Here is an 18,790-nt window from a genome sequence, read left to right on the forward strand (position 1 = left end):
TGAATTTGACAGGTTCATTAAAAGACATGTTGAAGTCCAAAGAATTTCCTTCCAAAGATGGAAACATTTCCAGAATTTATTAGCAATATCCTTGCATGTTTGACTTAGGTAGCCTCTTTGGTTTGTGAACTGAGTGAACATTGGGATACTGCAGCAAGTCAAAGAGGTGAGTTGAATCTTGGAATTTCCTGTAGTTCTAAGTCATAAAATACCAACATGAACTCTATAGTCTGTAAGTAGGAAAGAGAAATTATAGATGACCATGGGAGATGAAAACTTGGGGGTTAGGTCCTGCATATAACTGGTAGGCTGGACTAATATCATTAATTCCAGGAGACTGCTAATGTGTTCTAACCAAAATAGACATTCTAATCTGTGATTTCCCAGGCCAATCGTAGATGCAGCTGCATCAAAAAAAAAATACATTACACTAGTCAGCATTAGAGTCACCTTTATTTGACTCATGCAGTACTCTTTACAGCCAATGGTTTGTAGAGGGATATAATCCTAGAAGGATGGCTTGATGTTAAATCAGAATAGACCATTGAAACACTGATTGCCTAATGTGAGACAATATAATATAGGTACAAAGTGGTGGCTTACATACCTTTTCCAGTGTGAGCTCATAGAATGGAAAGAGGGACAAAGGAATGATGACATTAGATAAATTCCTCCACTTTTCCATTGGTTCTGCAGAAGATGGGGTGGGATATGAGGCATGATAGTACAAGTTCCAATATTACCTCTATACTAGAAATACAAAGGTGCTGTTTACTGAACGGTAAAGGAACAATATCAGACAGTGAAAATATGGACTCAAATTTCAACATATTGTTTTAATAACATTTTTAAGCTGGAGAGATGGCTCAGTGGTTAAGAAAATTTGGTGTTCTTCCAGAAGACTGAAATTCACTTCCTAGAGTTCAGGTTGTGCTACTCACAATTACCTATAACTCTAACTCTGGGGGATCTGACATACTTTCTTGACCTCTCCTCTCTCATATTCTTTAGTCCCAAGTTCTTCTCCAGAAAACTCTTCAAATTGTAGGTAAACTTTTGTTTATTTGTTTCTAACTTTGAAATTAAAATGTGACAGTTTTTTTTATGAGTCTGGTGTCTTTTGCTTAAAATGTTTAATCCATCTTCTTCAAATGACATGATTTTACTCTTTTTGTAGCTAATATTCCTGTGTGTTCTCTTTATTTATTTCTCTGTCGTTAGGTAGCTAAGTTGGTTCCAAATCTTGATGACTGTGAGCAGTGCTGCAGCCAACATGAACATATGCAGGAATCTTTTATGAGTGCTCTGCCTCCATGTTTGTAAGTGCACCTGTGTCATGTAGTGCTAATGGAGGTCAGAAGGGGACGTTGGATCCCCTGAAACTGGGATTACAGATGATTGTTGGCTGTCATACGGGTGCTGGGATTTGAAACTGAGTCTTCTGCAAGAGCAGCCATTGCTTGTAACCACTGAGCCATCTCTCCAGCCCCCTATTTAATTTTTGAAGTAGGACCACACACTTAGCATCCAACCAGTTAGCACCCAAGTCAAACAAGACGCTTCTCAGGGATAGAGATGCCTCCTATCTTAGTGCCTTGGAGAGTTCCTGAAAAGAGATAAGCATCAAGTAAGTGCATGCTCTGTGATAAGGTGAATGAATGAATGATTTAAACCAAGATATATATAAGTTTATTGATTTTCATTTAATTTTGTTCTGTGCCCAACACTGATTCAGAGGCTCTCTCAATATTCTTCTCCCTCATTTCTCATGAGACTTTACTTAGCTCTGTGTTTAGAATACAAAGAATAAAGTGAAAATAAACACATTTAGAAAGCTATGAGCTTTTCTCCAAAAAAACAGGGAGCAATACTGAAAATATATAAATTGATGAAATGTTGATAGATGAAAGAAAAAAATGTTCAAAGGAGTTTGGGATGCATTGAGAAGGAACTCCCACTGTGTTGGTTTGCTTTAGCAAACATCTCATGTTGCTCATGGATTCAGTCCATTTATCTAGTCCTCCATAGCTGTCCTTGACTTATACTCTTTCACAAGGAAAAAAAAAAAAGCTTTCTTTACAACCCCCCTGTGTGATTTTCATGCTGTGCAAGGGCTTATTAATGGGAAAGTAAATTCTGAAAGCAGTTTTGGGCCCTGGATAGAAGCCTGTACTGTGAGGTGGAGGCAGCATTATTCCTCGGCATGTCTAAATATACCTGTGTGGATTGCAGAAGTTGTCATTGAATTACTGCTCAAGCAGAAGAAAGACAATTAAAAGGGTGACTATTTAAAGAAAATTACAACTAACAGAAACAGCAGATTTATAAGTCACTGCTCCACTTCTAAAAGTCTTCAATGTCTCTTAAAATCTTAAACTGCAAAACTCCTAATGAATTTGGATATGCTTGAATTTCAGTCTCTATTCTAACTGCCTCGTCGAAGGGATAGAGGAATGGTTGTTCGTAAGAGCTTTTGTTTTCTTCTCTCTGTAAATTTTGATCCTAATATCTAGCTGTATAAATAAAACTATGTAATAGCAATGCTGTACACATAGTTGTTGTCTGTTTGCATAAAAACGGAAGAAAAACTTCATGTTCAAATTTCATGTTGTAGAATAAGAAATCAAGGAGAACATTGTTTTCACTCCAGGAAGCATCCTGGGCCCAAAAATTCACTCTGCCACTACTATCATTTTACATATAGAGTGTTTAGATTTTTCTAAGGATAAATCATAGCTAAGATAAATGAAATCTGATGTTCTCTGTCTCTCATCTTAGTATGAATTTTTCTCTATAAAGAAATAGTACTTTTCCAAATCTCATGCAAATTCTTATATCCAAAACACTGAGAACTGTTTGTGTGACCTCATTGGTGTGCACCTCTGCTACAAAAACTTCTACTACCGCACAAGCGAGAACAAATGCAGTCATCCAAGAACCTAGTTCATATTGTATGTAAAGCATTTAATATGTAGAATATATTCTCTAATTTTAGATATTTGGATGAGTATTAATCCTATGGGTATTGCTTTCATTTAGAGATTAAATCCTTAAAATACATTCTCAACCATCATAATACATTGTTTGCAGTTCTCATATTGGTGGAGTAAATACATAAGTTTATTACTAGAATAGAAGACTCTGGGAGAATTATCTCTGGAGGTCCTTGCTGAAGAATTCAAGTGAACTACCCCTGAGATGGCCTATGGAACAAATGGATGGAGTCTAGGGAGGAAGAAGCTGAGAGGTCCCAGAGCTCTGGAATCCATTATGTTCTTTAAGGTTCTATAAAGGGTGACATACAAAGATGTCATAAAGAGAAAAAATAGAAACAGCAAATGTTATCCTGTCAGGTGTGGCTTGAGGCCTTCCATAAATCCATTCATTATTGTAACTAAATGCATTGGTTCAGAAAAAGTAGAAAGGGTACAGTTGCAAAGAAGATGGGGATCATAAAGAGTGGGAGCAGGTAAGCCGGGGTAATGGGGCTGAATATTACCAAAATATGTCATATACATGTGCAAAACATCATAATGAAGCCCAGTTATGTACAGTTAAAACAGTCTAATAAGGAGATAAAACAAAGAGTTAAATCTTGAAAAATAGCTTCATGAATGGAACTAGAAACTGTTACATGAAGTGAAGCAGCACAGACTCACAAAAACAAGTGACATAAATCCTTATGGTGGATCTTGGCACCAAATTCTTATATTTGAGTATATATTCTGATGTACCTACAAAAGCCAGGAAAATGGAAAGAAACCATGGAGGTAAAGGGAAGGAAAGAGCCCTAGAAAGGGGGATAGTTGAAAACAAATATTACCAAGCAGGAAATAGGAAAAAAGTGAGATATTCAGCTGGAAAGGGAGGAGGGAAGGACATACAAGGAATCATTGGGTAAAGAGGAAGAAGGAGCTCAAGAGAGCTGTATAATAGGAGACAGGTATTATCAAGAGGAAAATGGGGGGATACTTTAATAGGAGAGGGAGGAGGAAAGTTAGGGAGAGACAGAGAGAGAGGAAAAAATAAAGCTTAGGTAGTACAAAAATACAGAGGTAAATATAATAGCTCAAAAACATACTAAAAAATGCACATATGATATCAGTACATGAGTGCATTGTGTATGCCTGAAAGCTAACAAAAATACATTACCAGAAAGGTGAAGCTTCCCTTTGAGTTGTTGGGCAGGGTAGTCCAAGAGACTCCCAAAATAACATGGACTATTGCTTCGACCCTTGAAAAACTCCCAGAACTTGAAGGTAAGACCCTATTGCTGATGACAAGACATACTCAGACACAGGACTTGGAGCAAGAGAGTTGGAGCTGACACAGAAGCCTCCTCCCTAAAGACTAGCTCTCATAGTTCTAGAGGACATTATACAAGCTGCTAAAGGAGAACTCAATCAATGATCCAACCCCAAGTTAAAAGTCTAATAATCACAACAATGACTAGTACAACAAACTATAGTGGTGCAGTAGTGTGGCACTTTTATCTTAGGGGTAATCACTGGCTATCTAATTGGACTTAAAGCCCTCTCCGTGGGAGGGAAATCCTGTGTGGCATTGTAAGCTTAGTGAAATACACATAGCTGAAGAGGTCATAGACCCTAGAGCAAACTCTACCTTTGTCATTTTTCCTAGACAAATGTAATTTCTTGCTGTATGCTAGTATGTGTTCTTCTGTTTACAAACAAGTATACCATTTACCATTCAGCAAAGTAGCTTCACTTTGCAACAGACGGAGACTATTACAGAGTTTTACAACTGGCCACACAGAGAGAATAAGTGTCTGAGAGATGCCCAGTCCTATGTGATACACTGACAATTTGTCACCTAAGGCTCATGAACTTAGTAGAACAAGGGGTAGAGAGAATACTAATGCATCTCTCAACTCTCACCAGTGAAGCTTCCTCATGCGATAGAGTACAGTGCACACAGACGGTCACAACTGGCCAAAGTGTAAAGACTAAGAGACTAAGAGCATTCCCCTGGACAGGAATCCTATAGTAAAACTCACCCACCCATGGCTTAGGGACTATTGTAGAAGAGAGGGCAGAATGATTGTAAGAACCAGGGCTAGTGCATGATCATAAGGAAACAGAGGCTTCTAGGCCCCTGGGAACTTGTTCAAATAAACTTATGGCAATGGTATCAGCATGTACAAGACCCCAGGAAACTGAATCGGACAAAAACCCAGCAAGAACTAGAGAAATGGGCAGCAGGTGCCAACCTTGGCCAAATAACTATTGGGAGCCGATTACTGCTAGGTGAGGGAGGGTTGATCTTCCTTAAGGGAGTGCCTCTAGATAAGCTGACTAGACCCCAGTGGATGATCTTACACTGAAGAACAACTGGATACATAAACTTGACTGCATAGACCTTGACATATATGACAGAATGCATGAAATCCAGTGAGGGGGTCTAAGGGGAGTGCAGATGAGGGAGGGCGTATAAAGATGATTAGCATGTTTTGTATGAAATGCACAAAATATCAATAAAATATACATTGAAAAATTTAAAAAGTAAAACAGTTTCACTGAATACAATTCATTACCAATATTCTCAAGCTATAACACAAAGAAACCTCTTGAGATAGTTTTCTGTACCAGGCACTATAGTAGGTTCAAAGAGCTCCTTTCTGCAAGAACTCACCAGATGTCAATACAATTTTCCCAGGCTTCCATAAGTTTTGGGATGTTGGCTACGAATTAGACAATAAGTAAAAGGAAATCAGTTGCCTTGATGACGACGCCCACCAGTGAGTGATGATGGGTCTCAGCATGCGTGAAATTATGAGGAGAAAACAGGCCTGCTCAGCCCTTCACCACCAGCACTCAAGGAAATTGCCAACTGACTTGTCCATCCACTGAATGGGATTCTGGGCCCTGGAAGGTCTCATGAGCTTGCTCGACTAGATTTGTCAACCTAGAATATATGGGGCTACTCAGAAATGTTCATGTAACTGATTCACTTTGTAGTTTTCTTGGATTAACTTCACCATGAAAAAGCATGTTTAATATTCTTAATTATGATTAGATAGGTTCCAGGGTTTCAAATGACAGTGACTACCAGTAGGATCATAAAGAAAGATATTAATAAAGGTGAGAATTAGTAAGTATATTTCCAACATAAACTGGAAGCGCTCTATAGAAGAAAAATAAAGAGCCCCATGAATACTGAAAACAGAACATCATCCCCTTGTACTTGAAATAAGAGAGCATCTGCACAGGATGTGTATGTTCATTTGTAATGAGAAGCAATATATAAGGAACAACTTGGAACTTATTTCTTACCTGTTGTGTAATTAAAACAACTGAGTTTTCATTCATACGGATACTGCCCAAGTTATCAGAAACTTCTTTTTTGAAGAAAAGTAGCTATTTTAATGTGCTTCAAGCACGAAAAGATATGAATATGCGTTCTTGTCCCAGTGGTGATCATTTTCTTAAAAATGGACCAAGGTTGAATTAAGAATAAAGGAGGCATAAGTAAGACAAATATTTGAACAGACGGGGATTCTAATTTTATTTTTATTTATTTATTTTTCTGAGACAGGGTCTCCCTGTAGCCCTAGCTGTCCTAGAACTCACTATGTAGACCAGGCTGGCCTTGAACTCTGCCTCCCAAGTGCTGGGATTAAAGGCGTGTGCCACCTCGCCCGGCAGAGATTCTAATTTTAAAAATTTTTTGGCAAGTATACTATCCTTTCAATACCAGTTTGCATGTATGGTTAGTTACTGGCCAATACCAAAAAAAAAAAAAAAAAAAAAAAGCAAGTAAAGCTGAGAATACATTGTGGTAAGCATGTTTTGTTCTCCCAACATACTTTCTAGGCACATCAGTTTCTACAGAGAACTTTTGAAATGGCAAATACAAAGGGTCCTAGAAGAATCTGAGCTCTCTCAGGAAAGGATAACAAAAGAATGTGCCCAAAGGAATAGTCCTCGGCCACAGTTCCCAAAGTTTCAACCAGGGTCTATGCAATCAGAAGACATGTGAGATTTATTAAGAAGGTGAATCTAAGTGAAAACCAGGTATATATTTCACAGGAGGAATGTTGCTAGAGGAGGCCGAGATTGAGGCTTTGACTGGGTCCATCATGAGAGTTTACAGTATTTTCATTGACATTGCTCCAGAGGCAAAGACTATATTTATCTGTAATGGAATTCTAACAAATGCAAATGTTGCAAGGTCATAAAATAATGCTTTGCACAGACACTACAAGATAATTCCTGAAGGAGAAAGCAAATACAGAAAATAAATTTATTCTAGTTCAGTGAAACCTATACGTTAGTATGTTTCCTTTTTCAGAAATGTGAAGCCAAAGGAATAGGGTGGGTGGGATACTATAGTATAAGGAGTTTAGGTTCAGCAGCAGGATGGATTTTCAATTTGTAAAGCAGTGAAAAATAAAAAATCTGTTAAATTCTGGGCTTGAACTGTTCTCCTGAGGAAGGATATTGTTTGTAGATAACCGTCGTATCTCAAGATGGGACTGACAAGATGCAATCTGCTCCTTAGAATACTTGTCTTAAAAAAAGTCACTGTGATAGCAAAGGCAGTCCGAACACGATTAAGATGTATTTTCTGAAATACACAAAATTCAGCAAAAATATATGTTTAAAAATCGGCAAACACATTTATACGAACTATTTTCTTCAATTTTTTAATTTTATGATGAATACAAGGGCTTGTTTTAGAAAAATAAACAGAAGGGTAGAATGATTTTGTTCTTCAAAAATAGTGACCCTTTTATTTTTCCTGATGGTATCTAATCTGTGTTATTTTATTTAAATTTTAGAACTAACCTCTAAAGTATGTTTTGCTACATGTTTATTATTCAGTCTTGTAGAAGAACTGGACTGATAGAACATGTAAGGGGATTATAAGATTGAAAATATGATACCATCTGGGCAGTCCAACAATGTCTGTCTTCATACTGGAGACTCTGGGACCCCACCCCCCACACCCCACACTCCATCCCCCATAGCTGTTCAGCCTATTGAGCTGCATGACTCAGCAGAGCCAATCTGGCCTGAAGGCCTGGAGAATTCCTGGAGTGCTGCTGTTTTTCACTCTGTGGCAGAAGGCTGAGGGAACTGGATTCTAACGTCAGGGAAGGACGGCAGCAGCAGCAGCAGCAACAGGATAGACACGCTCACCATGACAGAGGGAAGCCAAGCTGCAAAAACAGCCCTGCTTTTCTCTTAGGCTTTTTTACACCTGGGCTGCCACCAAAAAGTGCTGCCAACTCTGCAGCAGGGTCTTCCTCCCTCAGTTAATCCTTCCAGGAACTACCACCCAGAGGCATGTCTCTAAATTGATCTCAAATCCAATGTAGCTGACAACTACGATTAACAATATCTCTTAATATCTTTAAGGTATAAAAAGAATGAAACCAGCAGCTCCAGGAATCCTCCAGGCCTTCAAATCAGATTGGCCTTGTGAGCCAAACAGACCTATCCAGTTCCCTGACTCTTCACTGTGAAGACAGACATTTGAACGGACTACCCAGATGGCATCATGTATACCAGTCTTTCTCTTTTCTCAAGAAGACAAAAGAAAACTGACACTAACAACATTCAAAGACTGGCTCAAAACATAGGAAGTGGTAAAGAAGAAAGGTGAATCTGGCCTGTATATGCCTGGAAAGCACATGCTCACTCCTGCATTGTACTAATTGCTTCTGTATATACATGCATGCATACATGCACACAAGCATACATTCTTTATTCCTAGAAGTCTAGTTCCATCCCATCCTTATATAATAAAAGGAAAATGAAACACTCATCTGGCTGTGGCCTTGGTCTTAAACTAAGAAATTAACATACACAGAGAGAAAACATATATAAGATATAGTAAGTAACTGGAGCATAGGGGTCAGGAACTGATGAAAGGAACAGAAATACAAGGGATAAATTCAAAGCAAAGATAGTACTTTAAGTGTTGGTTGTAGGCATTAATAATGAAATACTTTGTTAAATCAAAAAGTATTTTCCCTGAATAGGGTCAAAAGTACTCTTTCTTTTCATTGACTTATTATGTCATGATGAGATTTTCATAGACCAATAGGATGTCAAGCCAAGGCAAAATATTTAACAAGTAAAGCCTGTTCTTTAGAAAAAGGAATATATGACATATTTGTGATTACACATATTAAATATTAAAATTTTTCATATTAGAATCTAAATTACTAAATTCACCATGACAATAAAAATGTGTTCCACTTACACATTTTACATTGGATAACAAGAACAATCTCTGTAAAAGATAGGGAAAATAATTCTAATCACAGGAAGGAAGAATTACCTCCAATTCTTCTAAGAAAGTTTCTGAATCTTAACTTGTCTGCAGCAGCAGACTGTGGAGACTTCGAGTAACTCCTTATCTAAAAATGTAGTGTACACATTGACTACATAGAAATGCTTGTAAAAATGGAAAATCCAATATCTAGCTAAGGATGTGATACTTCATTTTATACATATAAAATTCTATGCAATATGAATGCAGTTATATTATTGAATGCAAAGCAATTTTAGGAAAATCTAAGCCAGCACATTGGTTGTAAAGTTCAGCAGAGCCAGCTGCCATTCTCTCGGAATATCACAGGTGTTGTAGACTTTACTTCAGAACTTTGAAGTATTGTCCTCTCAGTGCTTATGCTATCTGGACAATTGGTGGCAGCAGGCCATGAATGGGCCAAGAGACTGCTCTGTCTTTTCACCATCTTTTTGATCAAGTAAACGGTGTGAAAACCCAGCATGAAGTGCTACTGCTTTAATTGTTTCTGACAGTGGGTTGATTCTCATCTTAAAGGATTTGGGGTATGATTGCACACTCAGCATGCAGAGGGCAGATGAGTCTCTTTTGCTTTATATTATCACTTCAGAGAAGTGTCATATAGAACTAAGTTTGACTAAAAGTATGTACAATGATATTTTAAAAATGACATGCAATTTCCTCTATAGTAGAAAAGAAATATTTCTAGAAATGTAATGGCAATCATACTTTTCTAAATTGGCAAAGGCTGAAGGGAGCAGGTTTCATTTTCAGATGATGAGAGTTGTCAGAAGAACTCGCTTCATTGGTACCAATTAAAAGATTTGATCTGGTAATGGACGGGAATGCTTTATTCTTCACTACAGATGCATTTTTTTTTTTCTACAAGAAGAATGGTCAGAGAGAATGTTGGCCTAGAATTTAACGTTTTAAAATAGCTTCACTCAAAAAACCATGACACTTACTTTCCAAACAACTTGATGTAGAGGAAAACAGGAAAAAGGAGGTAAGAATTCATAAACATTGTATTTGATTCTTGGATCCTAAGAGAGGAAAAAAAAGGTTTCTAGAAACACCAATGGGGTATTTGGAGTGCATTTTTCCCTTTATAGTAGTCATACTTCAGTATTCACAGGACATTGGTTCCAACTTTTAGAATACAAAGATCAACCCTTCTAAGTCACAGGAATCATTGCGGAATGACTGGGTGGACATAATGTAAGAGCCAGATGATAGGGAGGAGGGCTGTGAAATGCATCCTTCTTAGCCTGGCACAGTCATAGCAATCATGGGCTCATAGCAGCTGTGATTGCCTACATTGGGCCTGCACAAGACCAGGCTTACCAACAGTCAGTACTAGATGGGAGGAGGGACTCTGAGGCTCTACTAGTCTCTGAGCAACTGTTAGCTACTAGATGGATGCTAGGGAAAAAGAAGCCATATCTTCAGCTGTATAACCACTAGTGAGCCCACCATGCTCCAATCACTAGTTCCACACTTAGGCCCATGTGGATGGTCCTGGTTAAAATCAGTGGACCACAGAACAAAACAAAAGACATGTACTTGGAAAGGGACTTGTAGGGAGGGGGGTAGTTAGTGGGGGTAGGAGGGAGATAAGAGAAAGTAGGGGTGAGGGCAATCAGAATGCATTTTATGAATGCATAAAATTATCAAAGAATAATTTTAATAAAATCCCATCAATGGTCAAATCCCTTTTATAAAATGGCTTAGTGTTTGCATATAATTTCTATACAATTTCTTATATATTTAAGTGCTCTTTATTTCACTTCTAATGCTAAACACAGTGTAAATATTATATAAAGTTTTTATGCATATTGTTCTATACTGTATTGTTTAAGAAACAGAGGCAAGAAAAAATATCTATGCATTTTCAGAACAGGCACAGTGTTTTCCAAAATAATTTCAATATGCGTTTGGTACAATCTGTGAAGGTGGGGGCTGTGGATACCAAGGGTTGAGTATGTCTCTCTTCCAAAAGTACAAAATGCTTTATGATTCATTCTCTCTCTCTCTCTCTCTCTCTCTCTCTCTCTCTCTCTCTCTTTCTCTCTCTCTCTGATTTTCAAATATACCAAAGTTAGGGGGCCACTACCCCAAAGTAGTTAATAACATTTACTTTTTGAAAAAATTTTATTGGTGTATGCTAACTTTACAATGCAATGGATTTCATCATTATATTAACATACATGTATAATGTGATTTGATGATATTCGTTATTCACCCCTATTGAAGCAGAGTACTTTTGCTTTTAAAGGTTTTCCTCCTGCATCATTCTTTTCTGAAGTTGCCTTAGATTCTGGGAACTTCAGGACATATGATCCAGCTCTATAGCACTCATGCATATGTGTCTAAAGGACAGTTAGCTTACCACAGAGACACTTGCATATCCACATTTATTCCTGCACCATTCACAACAGCAAATATATCTCTTTAAACAGAGAAAAATGAACACCTACTTTGAACTGTGAAGTTTAATCTTAATTCAACTGACTGAAAATTTCATTTTGAGGTGAACTTCTGCATATGTCCAGACTCATAGTCTCACAACTGTCAATCAATAATAATGAAAGTACTTTCTTCTCTAAATTATATTAGAGTTAGAGAGTTAAAGAAAAATTGTGACCATGCATTCTATAATACAGTGATATATAGTACAGGTTCCATGCCCTTTGCTTATCATGGTGATTTCCTTAACCCCAGAGCACTGTACTCTATGGATTACATTTTCTCTCATTCTAATATAAAACTAGTAAGAAGTCTTGCTTCATTTACAGTGAATACTGTGTGACCACTTCTAAAATATTTTACAAACTGACAGTATGTTCCTCTTATTAGTTTAGTTTTAAATACAATGTATCCAACATGTAATCGTTCTTGGATAGTCTCCTTTTATTCTCCATTTTCCTCAATTTTCAAATCAAATTCCTATAGAGTTGAGAGAGTTGTCTTAAAAAAAACACTCTGCCACACTGTGAATTTTTTTGAAACACTCTTTGTATGTAATAATTAAAATATTTATTTCCACAAAGAAATTCATTTTCCTACTTTGGTTCTGTGCAACCCCAAGAAATTATTTCCTCTCTTTCCCCTCTTTATTATATAGCACAAGAAAAACAACTGCACACAGAGATGACAGAAATGCAGCTGCACTTGGCTTGAGTTTGAAAGAAGCTGGAAAGAGATGGGGCTACTGATCAGAAAATGTGTCACTGAGTAACCCTCTAGGTTCTAGCCTTGAGAGACCATCACTCCGAAATCATCTGGCTTCTCATTAAGCCAAAAAGCTACATATCCAACTACATTTTTTAGAGCTTTAAATGTTTGTAACAGATCCACAGTATTTTTATGATCTTCATCCGGAACTATAATCAAAATGCAGGATACATGTAACAGGATAATGATGTCAAAATTGTTTACATCTATTTATTTGGAAATGTTTCCTTTATTATAGAATTTATACTTATGGCCTTCAACTGAGTTACTCAGGCTTTTATTTAACATTTTAAATACACACACATACACACACACATACCACAAAAACATAAATTATCCTAATCGTCCATTTAGTTTATCAAATATATTAAAGAGAACTTATATCTGGTGTGGTATAAATAAACGCACATAGATGCATAAATATTTCCTGGTAGATTTTATATTGTACCAACTTATTACAGAAATTACCAAGTATTTAGAAAAGCAGAAAGAATCACAGTGTCAGCACCATGCCGGCTCGCCTAGATACTGATATGGAGCATTTCAGTAATGGCTTGCATTTACCATAGTGGCATTATAGGATTAGCCCCAGAGATGACTCACTTGGTAAAGTGGTTTTGTTCAAGCATGAAGACCTGAGTTCTGATACATAGTACTCTCATAAAAAGCTAGGTATAGAGAAGAATGTCTGCAATGCCAGTGTGCTGGGGAGAGAGAGAGAGATAGGAAGATATCTGAAACTTACTGGCCAGCTAATCTAGCCAATCAGTGAACTCTGGGTTCAATGTGAGACCCTGTCTAAAAATACTGAGGTGGAAGATAATTGAGAAAGACATGCACTGACCCCTGCCCACCACATATATATGTACACATACACACACACACACACACACACACACACACACACAACACACACACACACAAAGATTAAAAAGGAGCAGAAAAGTATCACTACTTAGCAATAGTATAGCTCAATTTACTATTTATGTCTTTGCTGTATAAACCTAATGTGTGAATTTTTAAACAAAACTGTCAAGAAGCAAAACCAAAATTGAAAATATAGAAGAGTACTTAAAGTATGATAAAATATTTCTGTACAACTGTAAAATATCTTTGTGTCTTTAGCTAAATGCTATTATGGAAGAGTTAAAAGTTCAAAATTTAAAGTTTTATAAGGTGGCTAGATTCTAATGAATGAATTCACACCAAGAGATATCTGAGAATACAAAGTTGACTCAATTAGGCCTTCATGTACATGAGAGAATGCATAAAAATCAGTTGGGGGTTATGGGAGTATGCGGATGGGGGGGCATTTAAACATGATTAAGAAGCATTTTATGAATGCACAAGAATTCAAAAATATACATTTGAAAATAATAAGATAAAATGTTAGAGTGAGTTAATTTATTTTTAGAGAAACAAATTTTCTTTATGAATTTCAAATGAGGTATGTAGCTGACTTGGTTCCTTACATTCACTTATCATTCACTCACTGACTTTCCCTGGGTAGGTGTACGACCTATATTGTTTTCTGAATCATTTTAAAGAAACTGCAGACATTTTATTTTTTTAATTTTATTTATTATTTTTATTATTTTTATTTTATATGTATGCATGTATTGCCCGCATGTAGATAAGTGCATCTGGGTGGTGCAGTGCCCACAGAGGTCAGAAGAGGCTGTCAGATCCCCTGGGACTGGAGTTACAGACAGTCGTTAGCTGCCATGTGGGTGCTGGGATTCAAACCCAGGTCTTCTGCAAGAACAACCAGTGTTCTTAACCGCTGAGTCTCTCCAGCCCTGAGAAGATGCATACATTTTGATACACATCCCTCAATACTTTATTATGTATTTCCTCCCTATTTTTAAAAACTTCATAATCAATTGGAAAAAGGATGTCTTTGTTGCTAAAACTGTATTACCGGGCATTCTCATGGTCCATTCAAGTGTGTGCTAATCATTATGCACTGATGTGTCTAATAAATCTTACCCTGTGCTTTTAATTTGATATTGCACTAGGCACAAAGATAAAAGATCTGATACTAGTGCTCCCAAATTCTCAATTTAGTAAACATAAACTTTTTACTTTCAGGCAATAGTCATATGACAGAGACAAGAAGAGGGCAGTGTGAGATTATGGGAATCTTGGAAATTAGACATAAAGCATAGCAGACAGAGCCAAAGCTGAGTCTGTGTTCAAGAGTACTCAATCAGCAGGAGACTTAAAAATGGTTTCATGTAGAGCAAGTGGAGAACTCATAAGAGCATTACTAGGTCCCAGAGCAACATGTCCTAAGGCACTGAAATGAAGGCATAGCAGGACTTATTATGAGATTTTAATGCACCTGAAGCAGTTGTAATGAGCTAGAAAAAACCTAAGTACTGGCTCATCACTTCTAACCTGGCATTGTTTGGTTATTTATAATTATTATTGTCTAGTGTAAAGGATATCCAAGGTATTTTCAGCAGGAAGACAATATAAAACAAATTAAGGGCTTTTAACACGTTGGAAAGGTTGATGTAGCAAATAATATCTTGGGCCTCCAGGAATGATCCATAACCTGATAGACTCACTCCCAAGAATACCTGCAACTGCATTTAATCAACACTAGCTGACTATGACAGGTCTCCATGGGATGGACCCTGGCATATGGCTACAGGAAACCCCAAAGTTCCACAGTCACACATGCCAATGACATGTTTATTTCAGGTCAAAAGATGAATAGTTTTGACCTCATTTCCACTTCTCAGTATTCATAAAAATGAGCCAAATTCATGAAAATGTTTTGTCTCCAGAATCCCAGACACAATGGATTCTGGGAAAAGCAATATTAAAATTTTTAACTTATGGAGTCAATCAAATATTTCCACTACTGTTCACACCATTCACCACTTCTGTGCAGTCTCTTAACTGAATGCCTTGTCTAGACACTAATTAAGTATTCAAAGATGCAGATTGTTGCCAGGAATTTCCATTTGCTTTTTTATTTAATACAATCTACATTAAGTTCATGAATAAGGATAAATCCATGATCTTGACCTTTAAGGCACAATCACAGAACAAACTGAATTTAACAACCCAGACAATTAACTTTTCCCTCCAGTAGCCTTAACGTTACAACCTTTCAATTTGGAAAATAGTAAAGCATAAAGCAGGAAAGAAACGTATCATAACATCCCCATCTTAACACATGTAATCAAATTTAAATATCTACAAGATCAAGTATCACTTGATATGCAGATATTAATGTTAAGAAAGTTCAAATGTGGGGGCTGGAGAGATGGCTCAGCAGTTAAGAATATTGACTGTTCTTGCAGAAGACTGGGGTTCGAATCCCAGCTCCCACAAGGCAGCCAACGACTGTCCATAACTCCAGTTCCAGGGGATCCGACAGCCTCTTCTGTCCTCCTCAGGCATTGCATTACACGGTGCACTTACCTACATGCAAGTATAACACTCATACACATAAAAATAATAAAATAAAAAAGGAAGTCCAAATGCATATAAAAATAACCAAAAAGGACTTTTTACAACTTATATTTCCAACCCTATCAGATGCATGAATTTTCTTATAATGCATATTTCAAGTAATAATCTAACCGATATTTTTATATTTTATTTTTATTTTATGTAAATGAGTGTTTTGCGTGCATGTATGTAGTGTAGCCATACACACAATGCCTGCACAGGCCAGCAGAAGACATCAGATCCCCTGGAACTGGAGTTATGGATGATTGCTAGCTATCATGTGGGGGTGCTAGGAACTGAACTCAGGTCCTTTGCAAGAACAGCCAGTGCTATTAACCATTGAGATATCTTTGCAGCCCCAGTATTTGTATGCTCTAAATCAGAAACCATGTACCTATCCAGCTAGTATAGTCCACTTTCTATTAAACTATAGCAAACTATCTCTTAAATTGCAATCCTAATCTTAGTCTTGTACTAGAGTTGTTGAAATCTGCTCCATTTTGAATTATAGCATTTTAATATTTGTGTATGTAAGCATCATCTCCCCAATCTCCTATTCTGAAAGCTAAGTATCTACTATCACAGATCTAGACTAAGTGGTGGTTTATTAGACTGTCAACTTAATACGACCTGGAATCACTTAAAAGACAAGCTCTGAGCCGGGCTTGGTGGCGGCACGCCTTTAATCCCAGCACTCGGGAGGCAGAGGCAGGCAGATCTCTGTGAGTTCAAGGCCAGACTGGTCTACACAGTGAGTTCCAGGACAGCTGGGGCTACAGGGAGACCCTGTCTCAAAAAGACCAAAAAAAAAAAAAAAAATCTCTGGACATACTAGTGAGGGACAATTCAGATTGTTAGCCTCTGGATAGGTCTGTTAGGGATTATTTAGGTTCAGTTCACTAAAGAGGAAAGGTCTACCCGGAATATGTGTAACACCATTCCATGAGCTGGAGTCCTAGGCTGAACAGAAAGGATAAAGCAAGCTGAGCACTAGTATGTATCTAGTCTTTGTAACTGTGAATGCAATGTGACTGGCTGCCTCAAGTTTCTGCTTCCATAAATTTCTAGCCTTGGTAGACTGTGCCTTCAAATTGTGAGCCACAATAAATCTTTTCTTCCTTAAGTAGCTTTTGTCAGGATGTTTTGGTTTGAATTTGTCATAGCAATGACAAGTAACTAATACAGACCATCATAACATTTGTCTTTGTTTTGTGACTTCTAGAAATGTTCAGATCTAATTTTAGAATGGAATTCGGTTACATTCATTGTAACTAAAATATGCATTATACTTTTAGAGGTAGAATCACACAACTTGCCTCTAATCAAATTTGATATTAAATAAAATTCAGAAAAACATTTAAATGTAATTCACTTAAGCTATGTCACCATATTATACACATCCAGTTTTATCATCTGTAACTTAAGTCCCAGAATTTTCTTAATGTTTTATTAATTAATGTATGCATCCTTGGCTTGTGCTAAAGTTTAATTTTATTTTATTTTTGTGTCTGTTAGCATGTCTCGGTGTACATTTGCTATGCGTGTGCAGGTGCCCATGCAGGCCAGATGAGCACATTGGCTCCCCTGTATCTCGATTTAATAGATGATTGTGAGCTACCTGACATGGGGACTGAGAACTGAACTTGGAGCCTCTGGAATATCAGCAAGGGAAGGGTTATTGACTGCCGAGTCATCTCTCCATCCCAACCCTGTGCTTGTTGATTTATAATCTTGTGGTCAAAGATAACTGATGTACCTCTAAGTATTGCATTTTATTCTCAGAAATGTAAGAAATATGAAAGGTAATAGAGCAGTGGCATCAAATTTTACCTATATCTCAGTAATCAAAAATGTACCCAACATCTACCCTAATTGTAAAAAATGGCTGAAACTCAACTATTTTTCTTCCATGCCTCTGAAAAATTATATATAGTATATAGCTATATATGTCATATATATAAAACAGTGATGACAAAAGTTGAATATAAGCCAATCTATAATATACACAATCATATGCAATATGAGTTTATGATAGCTCCCACCTGTCAAGGTTACTGTACTAAGCACTTATAATCAATCCTTCCAATTATTAACCCTGGGAGTTGATTATACTTACTGTCACCTTCACTAATCTGGAGTTTATGAATGGCATCTTTTTGCTGTTGGCATCCAGCCCTTTCCCATTTAACCCCTTGTTCTATGTGTTTTCAATCCATCATGACTGTTCAGTGTTTTGACTGACAAGTTTTTCCAGGAAATGAAGATGCAATTAATTGGGTCTGCACATATTTAACCCACTCAGAACAATCTCGGGCCCCTTTGTATTAGTTTTAACAACCTGGTTTCATTTCTGTCACCAGCAAACATTCTAATCTTTAAATACGAAAATTTTTCTCCTCAGCAGGGAAAACGTGTGAGCAAGCAAGCTACTGAATTTCACTTTTCTTACATTTTTCATATGTATCCACAAACATCATACTTAGTCTACATTTCTCTCCTTATAGATTCAAACAGAAACATCAATAATCTCTTTTTATGGTCTTTTTGAGACAGGGTCTTTCTGTAGACCCAGGTGGCCTAGAACTCTGTATGTAGACCAGGCTGGCCTTGATTTCACAGAGATAATGCCTCCCATGTCCTGGGGTTAAAGGCATTAGCCACCATGCCAAGATTTCTTTACTTTTAAAAAGATTTAGTCAGAGAACATATGTCAATTTTTTTTCTGAGATTGTGTTACTTAGTATAACAGTTTCTAGTTCCATCCATTTACCTGCAAATTTCATGATTTCATCTTTCTTTACTGCTGAGT

The sequence above is a fragment of the Nannospalax galili genome, unplaced genomic scaffold (assembly GCF_000622305.1).
Source record: "Nannospalax galili isolate Female #2095 unplaced genomic scaffold, S.galili_v1.0 scaffold417, whole genome shotgun sequence".
NCBI classification, from domain to species: domain Eukaryota; kingdom Metazoa; phylum Chordata; class Mammalia; order Rodentia; family Spalacidae; genus Nannospalax; species Nannospalax galili.